The sequence below is a fragment of the Rhinopithecus roxellana genome, chromosome 4 (assembly GCF_007565055.1).
Source record: "Rhinopithecus roxellana isolate Shanxi Qingling chromosome 4, ASM756505v1, whole genome shotgun sequence".
NCBI lineage: Eukaryota > Metazoa > Chordata > Mammalia > Primates > Cercopithecidae > Rhinopithecus > Rhinopithecus roxellana.
The window spans coordinates 23,070,376-23,091,916 of record NC_044552.1 but is presented as its reverse complement, the minus strand read 5'-3'; the positions used below and the strand labels follow the sequence as shown (position 1 = coordinate 23,091,916).

At 45.0% G+C, this 21,541-nt stretch overlaps 2 long non-coding RNA genes across 2 annotated transcripts; one reads left to right on the top strand and one right to left on the bottom strand.

Annotated features, from left to right (window-relative positions):
• Window positions 1-5,831: 5,831 nt before the first annotated feature.
• LOC115892027 lies at window positions 5,832-6,990 on the bottom strand. Its single transcript, XR_004056672.1, has 3 exons — window positions 6,587-6,990; window positions 6,146-6,441; window positions 5,832-5,948 (listed from the first exon to the last, which is right to left on the bottom strand). It is a non-coding gene; the product is annotated as an uncharacterized LOC115892027 (long non-coding RNA).
• A 5,124-nt stretch (window positions 6,991-12,114) lies between these two features.
• Window positions 12,115-15,084, top strand: LOC115896798. Its single transcript, XR_004056673.1, has 2 exons — window positions 12,115-12,157; window positions 13,688-15,084. It is a non-coding gene; the product is annotated as an uncharacterized LOC115896798 (long non-coding RNA).
• The last annotated feature ends 6,457 nt before the right edge of the window (window positions 15,085-21,541 follow it).

Below are 21,541 nucleotides of genomic sequence, written 5' to 3'. Positions count from 1 at the left end.
ATTCAGAGGTCTGAGGTGGGCGGATCACTGGAGCTGGGGAGTTTGAGGCTGCAGTAAGCCATGATCATGCCACTGCATTCCAGCCTGGATGACAGAGTGAGACTCTGTCTCAAACAAACAAAAACTACACCTCTGGGGCTAATTTGTTGGGAGTTAAGAGCTTATCCTACTACGGTGTCACTATGAGTGATATTGGGTGGCTTTAACATTGGGGGTGTTTATATTTCTAAAAAGAAAAGTGCCCCACAAAGAATGTAAAGTTTTAGTGTGTGCAGGGGTCTTCAGGAGAAAAAAGGCAATAACTCCAGTAATACTCAGTAGCTCACTGTCCCGCCCACCTGCCACCCACAGCCTAGGCAGGGGCTGGACTCTCACCTCAGCCCCTCCTCAGGTACCCTGGATGTGGATAGTCCCTCAGTGTGAACCCACCTGGGCTCTGACCCTGGCTGCTCTTCCCACTGTTATGGAGCCTCTGTGGGTGTGGCGCATGCAGGGGGCCTGCTCAGGAGACCGAGTGCCCTTTAAGTCTCAAGTCCTACATTTTTGAAGCACCTATGTCAGATGTTCAGGATGGAAGAGACTCAGATGCTCACATCATAATAAAAGAAAGAATCCGTCCCACTCTCTCAGGTGTGATAGAATTAAAATTAAATAACAATCAGTAATCAAAATGATCATATTCTCAGTGTTGACTTTATCACTCAGCTGATGCCTATAACCCAGCAATGGATCAGACATTGTGGAGGAAGAGTTTATTTCTTCTTTCTGAAGGCTCCATCAGCTGGAGTTTTTGTCCTGCGATGTAGAGAGGAGACTTTGCTTCAAGGTAAGTTAGGACTGAGCACAGTGGCTCACCCATGTCATCCTAGAACATTGGGGAGGCTGAGGCAGGAGGATCACTTGAGCCCAGGAGTTCAAGACCAACCTGGGAAACAGTGAGATATCTTCTGTTCAAAATTTTAAAAAAATATATTAGATGGTCATTTTGGTGCTTTCTCTTGACTATTCAGGAGACTGAGGCAGCAGAATCACTTGAGCCCAGGAGCTCAAAGCAGCAGTGAACTATGATGGACTCACTGCGCTCCATCCTGGGTGACAGAGCAAGTCCCTATCTCTAAAAAAAAAAAAAAAAAAAAAAAAAAAAAGAAAAAGAAAAGAAAAGAAAGTGACCTGAGTCAGAACAGGACATTTGGACTTTTTCATTAAAATTGTATTTCAAATGTTGTAAAACTTCATTATCAGTATTTTATCCTTTTAGGAAGTGGAATCTGCTCAATTACAGAAAATATAAAAAATGTAGAGAAGCAGAAAGATGGTAAACACCTGTGTCCCCACTGGGAGGCTCAGGATGAATCTTTGCCTGGCAGAGCCTCAAAGATGTCAATGAAAAGGGGCCCTGGAGCTGTGCCTTGCAGCTGCCCCCTGAGTTTCTACCCCTGGTTCTGTGCATGTGGTGTCTGTGCAGGACGACTTAGTGTAGTCACACTGTATGAGTTATTTTGAATCTTGCTTTCCAAACTTTATTATTATCAATAAGCAACTTTATATGTTATCACAAACTCTTCTTAAACAGTACTTTTCATGGCTGTATACTATTTTCAATAAATGATCTAGCTACTCTTCTTTTGCAAGTTCTTCTTCCTTATGGTAAATAGTATCTGATTAATATCCTTATACCTAAAGAGTCTTCTATATTTTGGATTTCATTGTAGAATTATAGATTTCACAAATGTAAGTCAATATTTGGTCAAAGTGCATGAACTTTTTTTTTGTTTTGCTTTTGAGACGGAGTCTCACTCTGTCACTGCGGCTGGAGTGCAATGCCATAATTTCAGCTCACTGCAACCTCCACCTCCCAGGGTCAAGTCATTCTTGTGTCTCAGCCTCCCGAGTAGCTAGGATTACTGGCGTGCACCACCACACCTGGCTAATTTTTGTATTTTTAGAAAAGATGGGGTTTCTCCATGTTGGTCAGGCTGGTCTCAAACTCCTGACCTCAGGTGATGCACCCGCCTCGGACACATATAAAATTGCTTCTCAAAAGCAGCATACCAATTATATTCACCCATCATTCACCCCTTATTTGTCAAGTCCCTCCTCTGTAATGGGATGTTCTAGATGCTGGGGATGCAAGTGGTGACTGGACGAGGTCCTGGCCTCAAAGAATATGTTTCAGTGGTACAGATGACAACTTCCATATTTATTCTAATATCAGTGATAATTGTTATGGAGAAAATATACCTGGGTTAGAAGATTGGTGGTGGTGAGGATGGCAGGAGATACATTTTGTTGGATAAGAGGTTCCTGAGAACTTGACTGAGGGACATTTGAGCAGAGAACTGAATGGCATGAGGAGTGAGCCATGTGGATCCATGGGGAGCAGGTGCCTGTGGGAGTCCCAGCAGGAGCTGGTGGCAGAGACAGGATGGAGCAGTGACAAGAGACTGGTGCGAGTGGAGATGAGTGAGCTGGGCTGAGGCTGGTGGGATGAGGCCACAATGGCCAGAGAGGCCCTGTGATGAGGGGCTGATAGGAAATGGTGAGAGGAAGGGAAGAGGCTGGAGCGTCTCTGGGACGTGGTGTTGAGGATGTGCTCTAATTCCCATTTGAAAGGTTCACTCTGCCTGTTGTGTGGGTGATGAACAGCTGCGTGAGAGGCAGCAGGCAGCCCAGCTGGAATGCCCTTCTGGTTTATATGCCTACAGAGGATGGCTCTGGGGAGGAAGCAGTAGAGGAGTGAGAAGTGATTGGATTTGGGGTTAATACATTTTTCAGATGGTCTTAGCAGTTATTTAATAGAGAACCACACATTTATTTGCCGAACTTCATTCCACAGTTGATTCCAGATGGCTTACTGCAACAACCAAATAATAAATATACATGTGTTATTTAAACACATTTTCTAGGGTAAAGCTAGAACACTGCTAGGCACAAAGGAACCTCTGAAACATTTGCCGAAATTGACTTTACTGTTTACCTAGCCATGGATTTGTTGGCTCACAATTTTATTGCATCAGGGAGCCACAGAGGGGGGTGACAGTGCAGGTCACCTGGCCCTTGTTTCCTGTTTCAGGAACATTTTCCTGTTTTACACGTAAAGTCAGAGCAAATTATGTAACTGCAGTTTGTTCAAAAATGAAGACAACACCTAAAAAGTCAGGACAGTAAATGTACAAACCCCAGGGGTCTAAGGAGAGTCTGCATTTCTCCCCCCAAAATGTCCTCACCCTGTGCTACTTGAATGGAGAGGGTCCTTTCCAGGGTCCCTAAGATGCAGGGGCAGATTGGGTTGCAGCCCTAGCTAGAGATGTCCTTTATACCTGCAGTTTCCTTATGCCTGGCAGCCAACTTCAGTGATCTCACCTGAGCTAGAAATTTGATGTTTTGATATTGGTTCTATATGAGCCTTTGTGCAGACTTAAAACTGTGACATGGAAATTTTGCTATAATGATTTTTCTTTGATGGAATTTGACATGCACGGTGGCTCTGGCTTCCCTCTTGGTCCCCGGAGAGAATTTAGCAGTCCTGCACTTTTTTTTCAAGATCCTTGTGCGTAAGAGGGATCAGGAGACTTGGAGTCAGGGAACCCTCCTATCTCACCCTCCTCTCTAATGCTTTCCAGTGAGGGGGCCTTGCCTCTCTGCACATCTGACTAATATAATTGTCCTAGCTCCTGAACAAAAAGCACAGGTGCACATAACACTGACTCCTGCATGCAGTGCCAAGGTGGGGAGGTTTCCTGGATGCCAGGTTTAGCACTTTGACTCCCATTCTCACACACACACACACACACACGTGTACACACACTCTCACACACAGATACACATGCCTAACTCATACACACAGGCACATACAGTTGCACACACATTCGCACACATATTTAGACACATTCACACACACAGGCACACACGCACAGGCACACCACACACACACACACACAGCCTGAAGGAGCTGTTGTGGGACAGGCTGACTTCAGGGAAGGAGTAACAGGAGTGTCTCAGGTCCCTCTCAATGGCCTTTGTCTCTTTTTCCTGAAGGTGGAGGAGTCTGTACTCCATGAGGGGACGTCCTCTGAAGAAGGGGGAGATACTCAGGAGCGGGGTCCAGAGATGGACAAAGATGGGAAAGTGGAGACAAAGCGGAGGGGGCGGGGCAAGAAGAGAGCACGTGAGGAATGGGGAGGGGGAGGACCTTCTAGCGGTCAGAAATATCACACGCAGAATTTGGTTCTTGGTTTTTGTGTTTTATTAAGATGGATTTAGTAAACCAGCCGGAAGGCGAGATACGGAGTCTACATTGCAAAGGACAAGTCTTAGTCTACTCCTAGTTTGAATTCATCAGTAATAGCTGGGAGAAGTGTGCCAGAAGCCTTGTGTGGGGCTCGCAACGCCCCTTTGCAGTGACCCCATTCTCTGCAATCCACGGACCTCTCCTTCAGGGACCGTGTTGGTCCCCCTTCCAACTGGAAGGAAAGGAAGGAGAAGTCTGAAGACTTCGGATCCTCCCTAGCGCGCCTTTTTCTCTGCCATTTATTCCCAGAGTGTCCTTGCCTTCGCTCCGCTACCCCAACCTCACTAAGACAAAGCACATTCTGCGCGCTCGGGTCAGAAATCCTCCTTTGGCCTCTGACTCACTGGTGCCATTTCACTTTGTCCTGTCCTTCCGGCCATTGTCACTGGGTGAAGCCCCAGAAAGCTTGGAGCCCAAGAGAGCTGGATTCTTAGAGCGTCGCGGTCCGCTCAAACATTCTTGAGATTTCTTCAGATCCGAAAGTCAGCCTGAGTTTTTAGAATTGCTTCGAAAGGCTTTGGCCCTTGGAAAAAGGAAATCAACACTCCAGGAACAAGATTTTCCTCGACTTTGTCTCAACCCAAAGACACTATAGCAGCGCAGTTTTCAAACGCGCTTTGAAAATAAATGGGACAGCGTGTCCCCATTGGATTTTGCGTTTCCCTTTTTATTACAGCCCGCCCCTTTTGTAAAATGGTTACACATCTCTCTACTGCACTGAAAACAGCTCTATCAAAGACACTTTGAGAAAGATTTAATGACATGAAAATATGACATGAAAATACTTAAAAGTGAGTTTCTGGAGTTGGGTTTTAATTAACACTATGGTTTTTAAAATCCTGTAATGATTTGGGTGTGCGGCTTACCTTTATAATATTTTCCAGCAAATATTTTTCTTAACCACCATACAAAGCCAAGTTTATTATTTTTATTTTTAAATTTTCTTTATTTATTTTTGAGACAAGGTCTCTTTCTGTCATCCAGGCTGGAGTGTAGTGATCAGATCCTAGCTCACTGCAGCCTCCAACTCCTGGGCTCAAGCTATCCTTCAGCTTCCAGAGCTGATTACATGCCTGAGCCATCGTGCCTGGCTAAAATCCAAGTTTATGCTATAATATAAAATTCCAGCATTTCAGAGAAAGTGAAAGTCACAAAGTTATCCCAGTCCCTGGGTTCCCTGTCAAAATTTTGGTGAGTAATCCTGTGGGTTTTCCCTACTTAAAATATATATTATGTAAGTGGCGTTACTGGTATTATAATTCCATACATCTTTATCCTTTAAAAAATGGGTTAAAATAGGCTGGGCACAGATCTTCTCACTTAAAAGTTCATCCTCCTCTTTTTAACGACTGCGTGGAACTTTATCGCACGGCTGTTCTTTAGGAGACTATGGAAATGTTATTAACCATTGTGGTAGTGGATACGTGGGTGTGTAAAACAGCCAAAGAGTAAAACTCAATGAGCTGTACATTTCAAATAGATACATTTATTGCATGCAAAGTATGCCCCAATAAAGGTTTAAAAATATTATCCTATTTGAGATTTGTACTTTGATTTTGTAAAACAAAATGAAACCCTTGTTCTTGTACCCAAGAGACACACCCTGGCACATCTGGAGGTAGAAGTTCATGTTCTGTGTTACTTGACCTGGCAGCGTCTGAAATAAGAATAATAAGCCGTATATTTACAGATTCACAGAGGGAGAAAAAATGCTATGGTTAAAATGTTCATAAATAACAAAACTAGAAAAAGGGCAAAAATAAAAGTTAGAAATAATAAAACTACATCTTTTAAATATTATTCTCACCTTCACCTTTTCCCTCCCCTTTTCTCCTCCCTTTCTTCAACACTCACCCCATCTTTCCCTCCTTTCTCCATTCTCTGCTCTTGACACCCGCTGTATTCCAGCCTCACACAACACCAACACACTTCACCGCTTCTGCTTGGGGAAGGTCAGGGAAGGGACGCGAGGCATCGCTGTCACCGCATTCTGTGAGCCGCAGCGCCCTGGGCCCCGCTGACCTTGTATCATTTAAGCGAACGTCGCTGTAGTCTTTGATGGAGGCCACACTCGGGGTGTAAATTAGGATCCTCACTGAAGTGGCGGGACCCTGGGAGGCTTTTTCCTGGCCTCTTAGCTGTGAGTTTTCCTGCGGGCCGCAGAGCCCGTTTCCATCAGAACCGCCCAGAGGCGAGCGCTGCCTTCCTGGGGTGGCGGAGCAGCTGGAAGCGTTTGTGGGTCCTAGAATCCATGGGCGGCCCACGGAAGGGGCTGAAGCTCATTTTCCTACTCACCTGGCTCCGAATCCTCCGCGGTGCTGTTTCAAGAGAGTCAGATTCCAGATGCCTCTCCAGCCCGTACTCGGAATTCCTGCCCCGCGGGTCTGCATTTCACAGCGGCAGATGTGAGTGACCCGCAGCTGGAGACCAGAAGCCTGAAGGCAGCTCGGCCTTCCCCAGCCCGCAGCGCCGTTATGCAGTTTCTATATCAGTAAACACATTTCATTTTCCGTAGACCAGGGCGGGGTGACGGGTGATGCCAGTTCTCGCAGTGAACTCCGGGCCGCAGACTTGAAAACGCACGCGGGCGCCCAGCGCAGCCCTGACCTGAGTCAGCAAGCGACCGCGCTGGGCCGTTTCTCTTTCCTTTCCGGACCGAGCAGTGGCGCCTAAAGTCTGCAAGGAGAAAATCGCCTGTGTGCTGGTAAGTCCAGGGATCTAAGGCGAGTGCTGAAGGCGAAAACGTAGTTGATGGGCCTGAGAAGAAGGGGCTGGAGGTTGGATAGAGGTGGAGGGCTTTGGACAGAAAAGACCTGGGAGGTTTGGCTGGGGAGGGGCAGCCAGGCCTAGACCCTGGGGAGCGACTCACCCAAAGTCCAAGATCATCACAGCCTCCCCTACCCCAGAAAGGGAGGGACAGTCTTGATGTCCCAATCACCTCTAAACGCGTTGGAACAAACTTTGCATATTATTATTATTATTATCGTCATTGAAGTATTAGAAGTCTTTTGGGGGGTGAGCTGAATGAGACCCTTTGCTGGAACTGGCACAGGGAGAAAAAGTCCTTGACAGAGGGTAGACACTATGGAGGGAAGGGCTTGGGACAAGTGTCGGGAGAGCTTGGTCTATCTCCCTCTCTACCCTCACTACCCTTGTGACCTTTAGCAGTGTAAATAATCCCTCTAAGGTGGGGACAGGACTCCAGTCCTGCTGTGCTCAATAAATTATGATGATTGAAATAAATAATCAGTGAATGTGGATGGGAAAACTGAGTAATTGTTAAAACTCTGTGATGTATGACATTTTCATCTACAGAAAAGTGCAGGCTAGGGGTCTTGGGGTAATGGTTAGTAATCATAGGTAGAGTTCCGCTTAAAAAAATAATGTTCATCAGGCTGATGAAGATGGAAGGGACACATAGTTCCTGATCATGGATGGTTCACTGTCTAACGGGGATTGGTACCAGATGGTAAATGACAGCTGGGTGTGGTTGCACTTGCCTTTAGTCCCAACTACTCAGGAGGCTGAGGTGGCAGGATTGCTCCAACCCAGGCATTGGAGGCTGATGTGAGCTGTGATCACGCAACTGCGCTCCAACTGGGTGATAGAGTGAGATCCCCCAGCTCATTCTAAAAAAAAAAAAAAAAAAAAAAAAAAAAAAAAAAGCAAAGATAATAGATGAGGTTGAAGGCAGGCTGAGTTGGTACCATCAGGGATGTTCAAACCATGGACTAGAATAGTGGTTCTAAAACTTGACTACACATTGGAACCTCCCAGGGAGCTTTAAAAGATGCTGAGGCTTAGGTCTAACCTAGGCTTACTGATTCCATTGGTTTGGGCTGTGGCCTGGGACCGTGGATATTAAAACCTCTCCAGGTGGTTCTGTGAAGACAGGTTTGAGGACTCCTGGCTAGATGCTCTGAACACAAAGAAGTGTGTGTTTGGGAGGAGGCAGTTCTCTCAATTGAAAGAGGCTTTCTGGACAGCGTTATTATTAGTGGGATACAATTCATGTGCCTTATAATTTACCAGTTTCAAGTGTACAGTTCAGTGGCTTTTAGCATAATCAGGTGGTTCTGCCAGTCACCATTATCTAATTGGGAAGACGTTTGACTATTTTTTTTTTTTTTTTTTTTTTTTTTTTAAGCAGTAGGAGTAGAGAAGGAACAAAGAAATCTATAATTGGTCGTGAACTTTCTATTTGGCGTGTGGCCCCGCCCTCCCCGCTTATGACTGGGCCTAGGATCCAGGCGTCCATTTTCATTGGGTGAGCAGTCTCTGGGATGGGGCTAGGTTACTGATGAAATTTCAGCGGGACCTTCTTTCTCTACATCCCGACTGAGTCCCCGCTTCTTCTTTTTTTTTTTTTTTTTTTTTTTGAGATGGAGTCCCGCTCTGTAGCCCAGGCTGGAGTGCAGTGGTGCAATCTCAGCTCACTGCAAGCTCCGCCTCCCGGGTTCACACCATTCTCCTGCCTCAGCCTCCTGAGTAGCTGGGACTGCAGGTACTTGCCACCACACCCCGATAATGTTTTGTATTTTCAGTAGAGAAGGGGTTTCACCGTGTTAGCTAGGATGGTCTCGATCTCCTGACCTTGTGATCCGCCCGTCTCGGCCTCCCAAAGTGCTGAGATTACAGGCGTGAACCACCGCGCCTGGCCGAGTCCCCGCTTCTTGAGCCATTGTTAGGTTGGCAAAGTTGAGGCCACGGAGCTGGGACCTGTCCTGCCATTCCTGGCAACACAGTGCCGGCACGGTAAGAACCGCTGAGCAGCCGCCACAGTTCCCACCCAGCCCTGCAGCCCCCCTTTTATTATTTGCTGACCCCGTAGTCATTTGAGTTTATGATCCTAGTTCTGATTTTCCTTATGTAGCCCCCTTGCTTTGCTGCAGCCTTACTGAGAGCTAGCTTCTAAGAATGACATCATTTCCATTTTAAAATTCCTGACCTCAGTACTTGTTAAAGGTGTACTCACAAATCTAATTATTCCCTGTCCCATAGGGACTTTTCTAAGCAGGTACGTGTTAGACACCTGCTGTTTAGAAGGATTAGGGAAATTCTTAATGTCCTTCTTACATTCTTCCAATACTTTCTTTAAGTTTGTACAAGGATTTAAGGGAGCACTGGGTTTAGCTCCTTCAGACCTCTAGATTTCTTTTCCTCCGACCTTCCTGTTACCCCCTGATCTCCTTGTCCTCTACTTTGTGAGATGTATGGGCCAGGGAGCAAGTGTTACGGGATCCCAGGTCTTTTCACTGGGTGAGGGCTCTTTACTAGGCCCTCCTTGCTAGTTCCCTAGGGGGAACACAGGGGTTAATTCACTAATCCAACAAACAGCATAACCCTTCTCCTCTTGTGAGGATGGGGTTGTATCATTCACATAGAGAATTAAAGCATGGCATACCCAATCCTTATTTGAGCAAAACTTAGGCTGAAAGACCAAAGGCTGACTGATGGGCTCTTTAGGCCGGATAAAACAGCAATACTTTATTATTTTTTGTTTTTCCTTATTCCTGGTTCAGGGGTTATGCCCCCAAGCCTGTAACATCCTCCTCAGTGGACTATCTGGGGGGATGCTGGAGGGGTCCTCCTTGACTTCCTCCTTTCTTTGTTCCCTAGGCCTAGAATTTTTGCTTCCCATTTTCAACTGCTCCCTGTGTCTTAGTTTCCCTGTGTACTCGACCCCCCCTTACTGGAGGTCTCTTCATACCCTGTGAGTCAACTGCTTTTTCGGTCTCCGGCTGTTTCCCTCACGGGAGAATGGAACGGCGGTTTAGGGACTCCGCCCTCGCTTCATATCTAAGATGTCTCAGTCACATGCACTCAAACTCCGAAAATGTCCAACCACCAAGACAGTGCGCATAGTCCAGTCTTCCTACCCGGGCTCATGCATGAGGTTGCCTGATTGCCGCAGTGCCTGCTTTCCCTCCCCACCCCCCCGCCGTGTCACTTTCGTTGTCTCCTGAATAACAGTTTCGAGTTTGTCTATGGCTTCTGTGGGAAGCCGGGACATCCGGACAGAATGGACCACATGTGTCAAGTGGTACGCATATCCCCTTTCAGCCAGAGTCTCACTTCACACGAGCACAGAGAACCCCATACAGGCCACTAGATTTTGAGAAACAAACTCACTCATCCAAACCCAAAGTATGGACTCAGAGACCCAGAGAACAGCAAAAGTGAGACTTTTAGTGACAGTTTTGCAATATCAGGTGTCTGGAATGCAGGCACACCAGGGACAGTTTCAACAGTGTATTCCCTAGTGCTCAAGTCCCTCCCCCAGTTCCTCATTAGCTGAGTACTGTGGGGTTATGATCTTCCCAGACATCATAAACCGGTACTTTGATTAAGACTTTGAGTAGGTTCTTCACGTCTTTTTGCTGCATTTTGTTGCAGCCCATAACACACTGCGATTGTCTCAGGACTCCTTAAACATTTGACTTATGGCCCTAACGGCTGCACCTAGTTGATAAGAAAGGGTACAATTATCTACGCTGCAAGCTAGCCTAAACTAAATTTTTGGTGAGTTGGGGAGGGGGTTGTTGAGGGGACCCCAACTGACAGGCACCTGGCTGGTGCATGAAAGGGAAAGCAAGAAGGAGAGGGAGTGGTGGCTTAGTACATTTTGCTTCTTTATCTCTTTATGACCATGTACCCTGCTGAAACCTATACTGAGGCACATAGAATTGAACATAAACCATCACATGCAGGCTATTTTTTATACTCTTATGTCCTTCCCAAGCCAGGGCTGAGCCAAGACAATCCACTGTCCAACTGTGGCCTCTTCCTACTGCAGGTGAGGGGAGGGCAGTAGGGAGGGCCGTGGCACCTGCTCTGTCCCCATCCCGCTCTCTCTGTCTCTCAGGCTGACCAGGGCGCATCCAAGTGGATGAGTTGGGAATCGCTTGCTGATTGCTGAGGGCCTGGATGATCACCATCTCAGAGGGAGCAAACAGTAAAGGCGGCTGTGATCTGGTGAGGGGTTAGAAACTGGAGAGAAATCGAGGACAGTCAGAGCCTCTAGTCCCTCCCTCTCTGCATCCCTCACCCATGTTTCTCTAGCCATCAGAAGGACACCAAGAAAAAGGCCCACGAGGCTGACTGAGGGTCCCTGCATGCGCAGTTCCCTTTGTGTCCTCCCTTGTACCAGGGAGGGTCCTGAGTGCACATGGCCATCCTCTTCCACTTGGCAGCTCCCCATGCACCTCATCCGGGAGCTCTCTCTCAGGGGTGTTGTGTCCTCCGGGTCACTTGAGGCTGTGCTTTTTCCAGATTCCCACCATGTGGCCCCTGCCTCCCTGTGTTTCCTTGCAGATGATATGGACAAGGTGATAAGTGTATGTCCCTGGGCTATTTGGGAAGTGCGGACCAGCACCCTGTCAGGGCAGCTGTGGTCCCTGTTTTCATCCTATGTCCAGGGGGGTTGTTAGTTTTTCCAGCCCGCGAGGGTCATAGTCCCCAGGGGCTGTGTTTTTTGGGCTTTGTTCTGTGTTCTGTGGTCTCACCTTGCCTTTCCTGAGCCAATTTTTTTCTTCTTTTTTTTTTTTTTTTTTGAGATGGAGTCTCGCTCTGTCGCCCAGGCTGGAGTGCAGTGGCCGGATCTCAGCTAACTGCAAGCTCTGCCTCCCAGGTTCATGCCATTCTCCTGCCTCGGCCTCCCGAGTAGCTGGGACTACAGGCGCCCGCCACCACGTCCGGCTAGTTTTTTGTATTTTTTAGTAGAGACGGGGTTTCATCGTGTTAGCCAGGGTGGTCTTGATCTCCTGACCTCGTGATACACCCGTCTCGGCCTCCCAAAGTGCTGGGATTACAGGCTTGAGCCACCGCGCCGGCCAATTTTTTTCTTCTTAATGTAATCATTGCCTGGTAAGTTTAAAATAAGAGAGAGAATAATTTCCCCCATAGTCAGGTTGTTTGAGGGGTGAGGAAAAGAGAAAGCAGAAATTTTTGTGTTTCTGCAAAGACAGAGGCAGTGCAGGGGACAGTGAGAGGCTGGGGTGTCAGGAAACCCGAGTCTTTCTGCCATTTCCCCATTTCTGTGTGCCTGGCCAGTGGGGTGGTGTTGTCTCATTCTTGAGCCTAATGGCACTGTTAGTCAGTCCCTCAGGCCTGGGCAGATGGAATGGTTCATCCCTTGTCCTGCAGCAAGAGGGCCCCGTCCAGGAGGCACCACAGCACGGGGGAGTGCAAGTCTGTGGTTGCTCCTGCTCTCACCTGTGGAGTCTCCCGTAGAGGGATTGTCAGCTCTGGTTCCCTGTAGGCAGGAATGGTTTCCTCATAGATCACTGGGAAAATTGGCCAGAAAAAGGGTATGAAAATCACATGTCAATTTCTCAAAATTCCTGCTTTAAATGTTGATGTCCATCAACATAATTTCAGTTGGGACTGATACTGATGTAAAACATGTTGAATGGAACAGGACCTCAAATTTAGAGCTTCCTTTCTCTGAGGGTCCATGTGGGAGATGATGGTTGTGGCAGTGACAGTCCCCAGGTGCAGAGGGTGGGTGGATGCAGCCTCAGGCTGAGGGGTCTGAAGAAACATCCTACTCCACAAGGAAAAGGAGAAGATCCCTTGTGGGCTTCAGTGGCAGTGGCCTGGGTGGAATCCCTGCTAGAAATGTGGCAGGAAGGTCCTGCAGTCCCACCAAGCAGTAGCCCTGGGGTGGAGCTGCATTTTCAGGGGTGAGTGGACAGGCAGGAGCAAGCACAGCCCACATACAGGTTACGGGGAGGGGAGGTTGGGCCTCCTTGAGCAAGGGAATCACCAGCATCACATCAGGTACAGACTCCATGGCAGCCACATATTTCCATACTGGGCCTGTGAGCCCCAGGGCTTCCTGATGGGATCTCCAGTTAGGAGTTGTCTGCTTAGAGCTGGGAGGGGAGGAACAGTGAGCCACCTCTGGACTGCAGAACCCACAATGTGCAGGGTCCGCCCTGGTGTGTAGGTGCCTCCGCAGATGAGGAGGGCCTGGGGACTGAGTGGGGAGAAGAACTGTGTGTGTGACCCAGCCCAGGCCTGGAGGGACATGGAGATAGGGCCAGGGCCTCTCTTTGGGGAGGCCTCCCACTGTGTCAGGGCTGGTCAGGCGTGAGAGGAAGGGAGGGCACTGAGTTTCCTCCTGGGTCTTGTTCCTTAGTCCTGGGGTCCTCTCACTCTCTGCACAATGGGCGCTGGGCACAGGGCAGGTGCTGATGCTGATGGAGTCATGGGAGGGGACTGGCAGGGGCTGGGAAAAGTGCCATGGGAGGGAGAAAAAAGTGGGGACGTCATCTTCCCTTAGAGACTGGGTGAATCTAATTTTGGAGTGACTGAGGAGGGAGAAGTCCTCGGGGAATAAAAAGCAGCGCCCTGCACCCAGTGGAACATTTACTGTTTTTCTCTTTTCTCCAGAGCATGGGAACCTACAAGGCCTGGATCAACACCTGGTTGGGACAGGAGACCACCAGGGCAGTGCACAACTGGGATTTCAGTCTCCCGTGTCATCACCTGGGTCCACTGGCGCCACTGAGGGCAGCTAGACTCTGCAGCCAGGCGGCCTGGATTCAACTCCCTGCCTGGGTCTCACCAGCACTTTCCCTCTTGGTGCCTCAGTTTCCTCATCTATGAAATAGGGAAACTAACAGCATTTATTTATTGTGGTTGGATGAATGAAAAGGGTTAGTATATATGAGGTGTTTGCAGCTGTGCCATATCATTTTTGTTATTTTATTATATTTTGATATATTACATATGCTGTAATTGCATTATTATAGGTGACCTTTATGAGTGAGTGTCCTGGTGATGGCTCTTCCTGGGGAGCCCAGGACCAGCTTTCCTGGCACCTGAGGTCCTATCACCCCTGTTACACTCTCATGCATTACCCCATTCTACTCTGTCTTCATATTTTATACTATTGATATTTCGTTCTTAAACAGACATTTCTGGTCTGTGTTTTAATTCAAGTGTCTGGGAAGGGATAGAGTGTGAGGTTCAGGAGAGAAGGAGAGGTCTGTCTTGATGCCTTGACACAGCACAAAGAAATCTCCCCTCCTCCCCAACATCGCCCTGTCAGTTCTCAGTGAGGGACAGATTCACAGCAACGTATACAATTATAAGTTGGAAGAATGAGGCGGGGAGAGAGAGAGAGAGACAGAGAGACAGAGAGAGCGAGAGCTGAACTGGAATAGGCTAGGGGTTGTGTCCCACTAGGAACCATAATCGATCTTTGCCATTTTGAAAGTGTATCCCCTGAGCTGCCTTCATAGAGTCCCGGAGGGAAACCTGTTTTCACAGAAATACCAAGATGCCATCTGCCTGTTTCATTATGTTCACTTTTCCATTAATGCTGCAAATGCCAAGGTCGGTAACACACCCAGCACCTTAGCAGAACCAAGGCAGTGGCTCCAAACTGCATTCCCACCTAAGAATGTTTTTGATGGAGAAGGAAAAAAAATTTATGTTCATTAAATTTTAATCCTTGAGTACATGTCTTTAATATTTCTGTGAGAAAATGGGAAATATGCATAAAACACTTACTACACAGAGAAGCAGGATGGTAACCTTGAGAAAGTGCACTTGTGTGACTCAGTTATGAGTTCAACCAGCAGATCTCATTCACCCATGGAAAGACAATGGCATTATTTCCAGTTTGGGGGTATTATGAATAAAGCTGCAAGAGTGTTTGTGTACAGGTATTTTGTGAACATAAAGTTTTCCCTTGTTTGAAATAAGTGCCTAGTAGGGCAATTGCTAGTCATAAGGTAAACTGCATGTTCAGTTTGAAGAAAACTGCAATATCCATTTCCAGAGCAGCTGTCCCATTTTAAAATACATTACTACCAGTAATAAAAGAGTGACCCAGTTTTTCTGCATCCTTGCCAGCATCTGTTGCTACCTTTATTTTGTATTTCAGCCATTCCTATCATTGTGGATTTAATTTGTGTTCTCTTACTGGATAATTATGTTGAGCGTCTTTTCATCTGCTTGTTAGCCCGGTGTTTATCCTCTTTAGTGAAACGTCTGATTGTGTCTTGCTTATTGCCTATTGTGTATTTGGATTTCATTTTTACTGTTGAGTTTTTAAATTTTTCCATATATTCTGAATGCAAGTCTTTATTGAATATGTTGTCTGCAAGTATCTTCTCTTGTGCTGTAGCTTGTCTTTAGTGCTTCACAGGTCTCTCACAGAGCAATAGTTTTTAGTTTTGATAAGATCCAATTTGTTAATTTTTTCTTTGATGGATCATACTTTTGGTTTTATGTCTAAGAACTATTTATCCAGTCTTAGTTCTGATGATTTTTTCTTAAAAGATTTGCAATTTTAAATTTTAAATTTATTTATTATTTATTTTTTAAAAAAAATTTTGCCTAGGCTGGCCTTGAACTCCTGGGCTCAAGGGATCTTCCCACCTCAGCTTCCTGAGTAGTTGAGAGTACAGGCCTGTGATACCATACCTGGTTCAATGTTTGTCATTTTAATTCTGTGTTTTACATTAAAGCTTGTGATTCATTTTGAGTTATTTTTTGTATAAAGTGTGAGGTTTGGGCTGAGGTTATTTTATTCCACTGTGCTTGTCCAGTTGCTGCAGCGCCATTGATGGGAAAGCTCTCCTTCCTTCATTGAATTGCTTTTGTGCTTTTGTAAAAGTCAGTTGAGCATATTTGTGTGTTTTGCTCATTTTTAGTTGAGTTGCTTGTCTTCTTATGTTGAATTTAATAACTTGTCACATATTCTGGGTACAGGTTCCTCATCACAACTGTAATTTGTGATAAATTATGAAATATTTTCTCCTAGTCTATGGCTTGTCTTCTCATTTTCTCAATAATGTGTTTTGGAGCACTAACGTTTTCAATTTTTTTTTTTATTTTTATTTTTTTGAGGAAGAGTCTCACTCTATCACCCAGGCTGGAGTGCAGTGGCCTAATCTCAACTCATTGCAAGCTCCACCTCCCAGGTTCACGCCATTCACCCGCCTCAGCCTCCCAAGTAGCTGGGACTACCGGCACCCGCCACCATACCTGGCTAATTTTTTGTATTTTTTAGTAGAGACGGGGCTTCACCATGTTAGTCATGATGGTCTCGATCTCCTAACCTCATGATCCACCTGCCTTGGCCTCCCAAAGTGCTGGGATTACAGGCGTGAGCCACTGGGCCCGGCCTAAAGTTTTAACTAAGCCCAACGTTTCTCTCTCTCCTTTTTTTTTTTTTTTTTTCATTTGTAGATCATGCTTTTGGTATTTTATCTAAGAATGTTTTGCCTAACTACCCAAAGTCACAAAAATTTTCCTTGTATTTTCTTTGAGAAATTTTACAGTTTTAAGTCATAAACATTAGCTCTTTAGGGCTATAATTTGTTTGAGCGGATATTTTAAATGGTGTTAAGTGTCACATTGTATTACCTATGCAACTTCATTGAAAATCAATTGACAAAAAAATGTAAGAATAGCTTTCTAGATTCTCACTTCTGTTCATTGATCTCTGTGTCTCTCAGTTTCGCACTGTCTGGATTATTGTAGTTTTTATGACATCCATTTTTTTTTCCAAATTTGTGTTGGCTCTTCTGCATCCTCTGCATTTTCACATACATTTTTGGGATTATTTTGTCAATTTTCTATAAAATTTCTGCTGGGATTTTGATAGAGATTGTGTTGAAACCATAGATCTACTGCGGGAGAACTGCCATCTTAACAGTATTATTGAGCTTTCCAACCGCATCTCTCCATTTATTTAGATCCTTTAATTTCTCTCAGTAATGTTTTGTACTTCTCAGCGAATAAACACTGCTCTCTTCCTAAATTTATTCCCATTTTGCTCTGTTTGTAACTACTGTGATAGGAAAGTTGAGGTTGTCATTGCTTGTATAGAGAAATATGTTAGTAATTAATTTTTATATTGATTTTATATCCTATGGGCACTTCTGGATTCATTTGCTAGTGCTAGCAGGCTTTTACCTGCTTGTTAATTCTACAGACAAGGTCATGTTATCTGTGAATAGAGTTTTATGTTTTTGTTTTTACCTGGATGACTGGATGACTTTAATTTTTCATTTTTTGCCTTATTGCACTGAATACAATCTCCAGTACAATGTTAAATAGAAGTGATGGGATTGGACATCCTTGCATTGATCCCCATCTTAGGAGAAGGCATTCAGTCTTCAGTTTTTCTTCATTAAGCATAAATTTAGCTGTGGGGTTTTTATAGATTCCCTTTATCAGAGTGAGGAAGGTCCCTTCCATTCCTGTTTTGTTGAAACTTATGAACACGAGTGCTGTTAACATTTTTGTCAACTGTTTCTTCTGCACCTTTTGACATAATTATGTCTTTTATTCCATTAATATAGTGCATTCCATTAGTTGATTTCCAGTTGTTAATCCAACCTTATATTCCTGGGATGAATCCCATTGGTCATGGAGTGTAACCCTTTTTTATGTGGCATTGTATTGTCTGCCTATGTTTGTTAAGGATGTTTTCATTTATGTTTATTGGTGATGTGCTGGTCTCTGGTATTATTTTCTTGTGAGTCTTGCTCTGACTTTTATATTAGCAATGCCAGTTCTGTAAATGAGCTGGAAACTCTTGACTCCTCTCTTCTCGTCTGAAAGAGCTTTTGGAATATTTGATAGAATTCACCAGTGAAGATATCTGGGTTTTGGCATTTCTTTGTGAGAAAGTTTTTAAATTACTGACTTAGTGTACAGTTCTATTCAGATTTTCTATGAGGAGGAGTCAGTTTTGGCAATTTCTATCTTCGTGTGAATCTGTCTATTTTATATAAGTGGTCTAACTTACTGACTTGAGGTTTTTTAGAGTATTCACTTAAAATGCTTTTTAATTCCTAAAGGGTCATTAGTGATGATCTCTCTTTCATTCATAATTTTGGTAATTTCTCATAACCTCTGTTTTGACTGTTGGTCAAGAAAACAGACAGAGGCAGCAGATGGCTGTGACAGATTCTCTAGTGGGAAGACTTTGATCATACAGAGCTGACAAGCCAGACTGATGCCAGCAACACCAAAGGAGCTGCAAACCGATCTTGACAGGAAAGTCACTGACTCTGGATTGGGCTATGCTCAACCAGGGGTAGATGTCAGTGCTTCAAGGGCTATGAAAGAACCAGAAAAGAAGAGATTGCACCAATGCGAACTACTGAGTCCCATTTCTTTACACAAGAAAACACACTTTACAGCCTCAAATGGCCAGCAATGCACAGGGAGATGTCCTCCTTAGGGGAAAACTTTGATAGAACATTGAAATGGTCAATTGAAACATTAGTTGTCTAAAAACTGCCAATCTAATTGTTGGGCAATTTATATCTCCATTAATGTGTTCACTGTCAACATGGGTGGGGCTGCAAGAGGGACTCCACTAGGTCACATCCTCTCTTTTTCCTGATGCATCAGGGCTATATTGTTGTGACTATACAAACAATTCTTCCTAAGGGGAGAGGATGCTGGAGTAAGGACTACACTTCACCTCAAATTTCTTTTTTCATATGTGATGCAGTGGTATCAGGAATAGGGATGCAAATAAAAGTGCCAGAAACAGGAATTATCCCTAAGCAAAAAACTATAACTATATTTTTACACCTTTATGTAAGATTTCCCAAGCAAATCAAGGATTGTGCTGTGCCTTCATTTCATCTGGCAAAGTCGAGATTAACAGTAAGTAGAGCCATGTAGCCTGGTGGTCAGATAGTCCCGACTAGTTGCTTGTCTGTGTAACCTACCCTCTGTGATCAAGAGTAGACTGAGGGAAGACATGCTAGAATACTATTGCTGCCTGAAGTCTTGGCCAGCATAGCAGCCAAACCTAATGTTACTTCCAAAACTTGAGAAGACTGATATAAAGGGACAGAAGGAGGAATAGTGGCTGAGGGTGAGTGAATAAATCAAAGGGTTATATAATGAGGAAAATTCAAAATTAGCTTAACTCCTCAAAAGTGGTGTGAGCAAGAGAAGATATTGTCTCTTAGGTCAATTATACTGGATGCCTAAAAGGGTGAAGCCATATGTCCCTGAGACCATTCTTTTTTGTGGAACCCGGTAAGATTGAGTGGTGCCTGCAAAGCTCAGTGACTTCATTCTGGGACACATATTCGTACAAGAGGCTGATAAACTGGCCTAATTTTGAATGACTGAATGAGACTCTGATAATATGCCAATACCTCTTTACTGTCATAATTCTTTTCCTATAAAAGATATGTGGGCAAAAAAAAGATAATCTGAGATATAACAAAAACATTTTGTCCTTTTCCGTGGTTTATCCTAAAAACCTTACAATCTCTTGAGTGATAAGAGTGAAGGCCTCAGGCTGCTTCCACTCATGGCAGAAGGCAAAGGGGATCTGCTTTGTGCAGAGATCAAATGGTAACAGAGGAACAGAGAGAGTAGGAAGGTGCCAAGCTCTTTTTAACAACTAGCTCTCCTGGAAACTAATAGAGCAACAATTCATTCACTCCCCAGAGAGGGCAGTATCTCTGTATTCATAAAAGATTGGCCCCCATGACCTAAACACCACCCATTAGGCCTCACGTCCAAAATTGGGGGTCACATTTTTAACATGAGGTATCAGGGGATAAATATTTGTATTATTGCATTCTGTCCCTGGCCAGCCAAAGTTCAGGTTCTTCTCACATTGCAAAATACAATAATCTTCTCCCAATTGTCTCAAATGTGTTAAGTTATTCCAGCGTCAACTCAAAATTCCAAAGTCTCATCTGAGATGGAAAGTAAGTTCTTATAGCTATAAGCCTGTAAAATTAACAAAAAATATTATTTACTTCTAAAATATTAATACAACAGTGGAAGAGACATTTCTTACACACTTCCATTCCAAATGGAATAACTGGGCCAAAATAAATGAATGCAGTGTCCTCACAAGGCTGAAACTCATCATAGGCAGACATTAAAACTCAAAGCTCGGCCGGGTGCGGTGGCTCAAGCCTGTAATCCTAGCACTTTGGGAGGCCGAGACTGGGCGAATCGCGAAATCAGGAGATCGAGACCATCCTGGCTAACATGGTGAAACCCCGTCTCTACTAAAAACTACAAAAAAACTAGCCGGGCGAGGTGGCGGCGCCTGTAGTCCCAGCTACCTGGGAGGCTGAGGCAGGAGAATGGCGTGAACCCGGGAGGCGGAGCTTGCAGTGAGCTGAGATCCGGCCACAGCACTCCAGCCTGGGTAACAGAGCGAGACTCTGTCTCAAAACAAACAAACAAACAAACAAACAAACAAACAAACACCCTCAAAGCTCTAAAATATTCTCTAACTCTATATCTTGAATCCTGAGCACACTGGCTGGTACAAGCAGTGGGCTCACAATACCATTTGCAGCCCCACATCCATGGCTTTGCCGAACATAACCCATATAGCTGCTCTCATGGGTGAAAATTGAATGCCTATGACTTTTCCAGGTTGAGGTTGCACATTGTCAGTGGCTCTACCATTTAATAGTCCTGGCAGGGGTCCTGCTCCTGCAGCTCCACTAGGAATTGTCCTGGATATTAAATTTCCCCCTTAAATATCAGTTTTATTTTCAGGCCATTTCTTTGCTCAAATATATGTGCATAGGCTATTACAAGCAACCAGGCCAAATCTGGAATGCTATGCTGCTTAGAAATTTCTTCCACCAGATACCTTTATACATCACTCTCAGGTTCAAAGTTCTACAGATCCCTAGAGAGGGGGCACAATGCCTCCAGGTTCTTTGCCAATTAATAACAAAAGTGGCCTTTCCTCTAGGTCCCAATAAGTTCCTCATCTCCATCTGAGACCTCATCAGCCTGGACTCTACTGTCCATATCACTATCAACATTTTGGTCACAACGACTTAACAAATCTCTAGAAAGCTTGCAAGTTTTCCCTCATTTTCTTGTCTTCTGAACTCTCCAAAGTCTTCCAATCTCTGCCTGTTACCCAGTTCCAAAGCCATTTCCACATTTTCAGCTACCTTTACAGCAATACCCAGCTCCTGGTACTGATTTTCTGAACTAGTTCATTCTCACACTGTTATAAAGAAATACCTGAGGCTGCATAATTTATAAAGCAAAGAGGTTTAAATTGGCTCATGGTTCTGCATTCTATACAGGAAGTATGATTCTGGCATCTGCTCTGCTTATGAAACGGCCTCAGGAAACTTTCAATCATGCTGGAAGGTTAAGGGGAAGCAGGCATGACTTACATTCCTTGAGCAGGAGGGAGAGAGAGCAGAGAGGTGCCACACACTTTTAAACACCAGATCTTGTGAGAACTATCACAAGAACAGC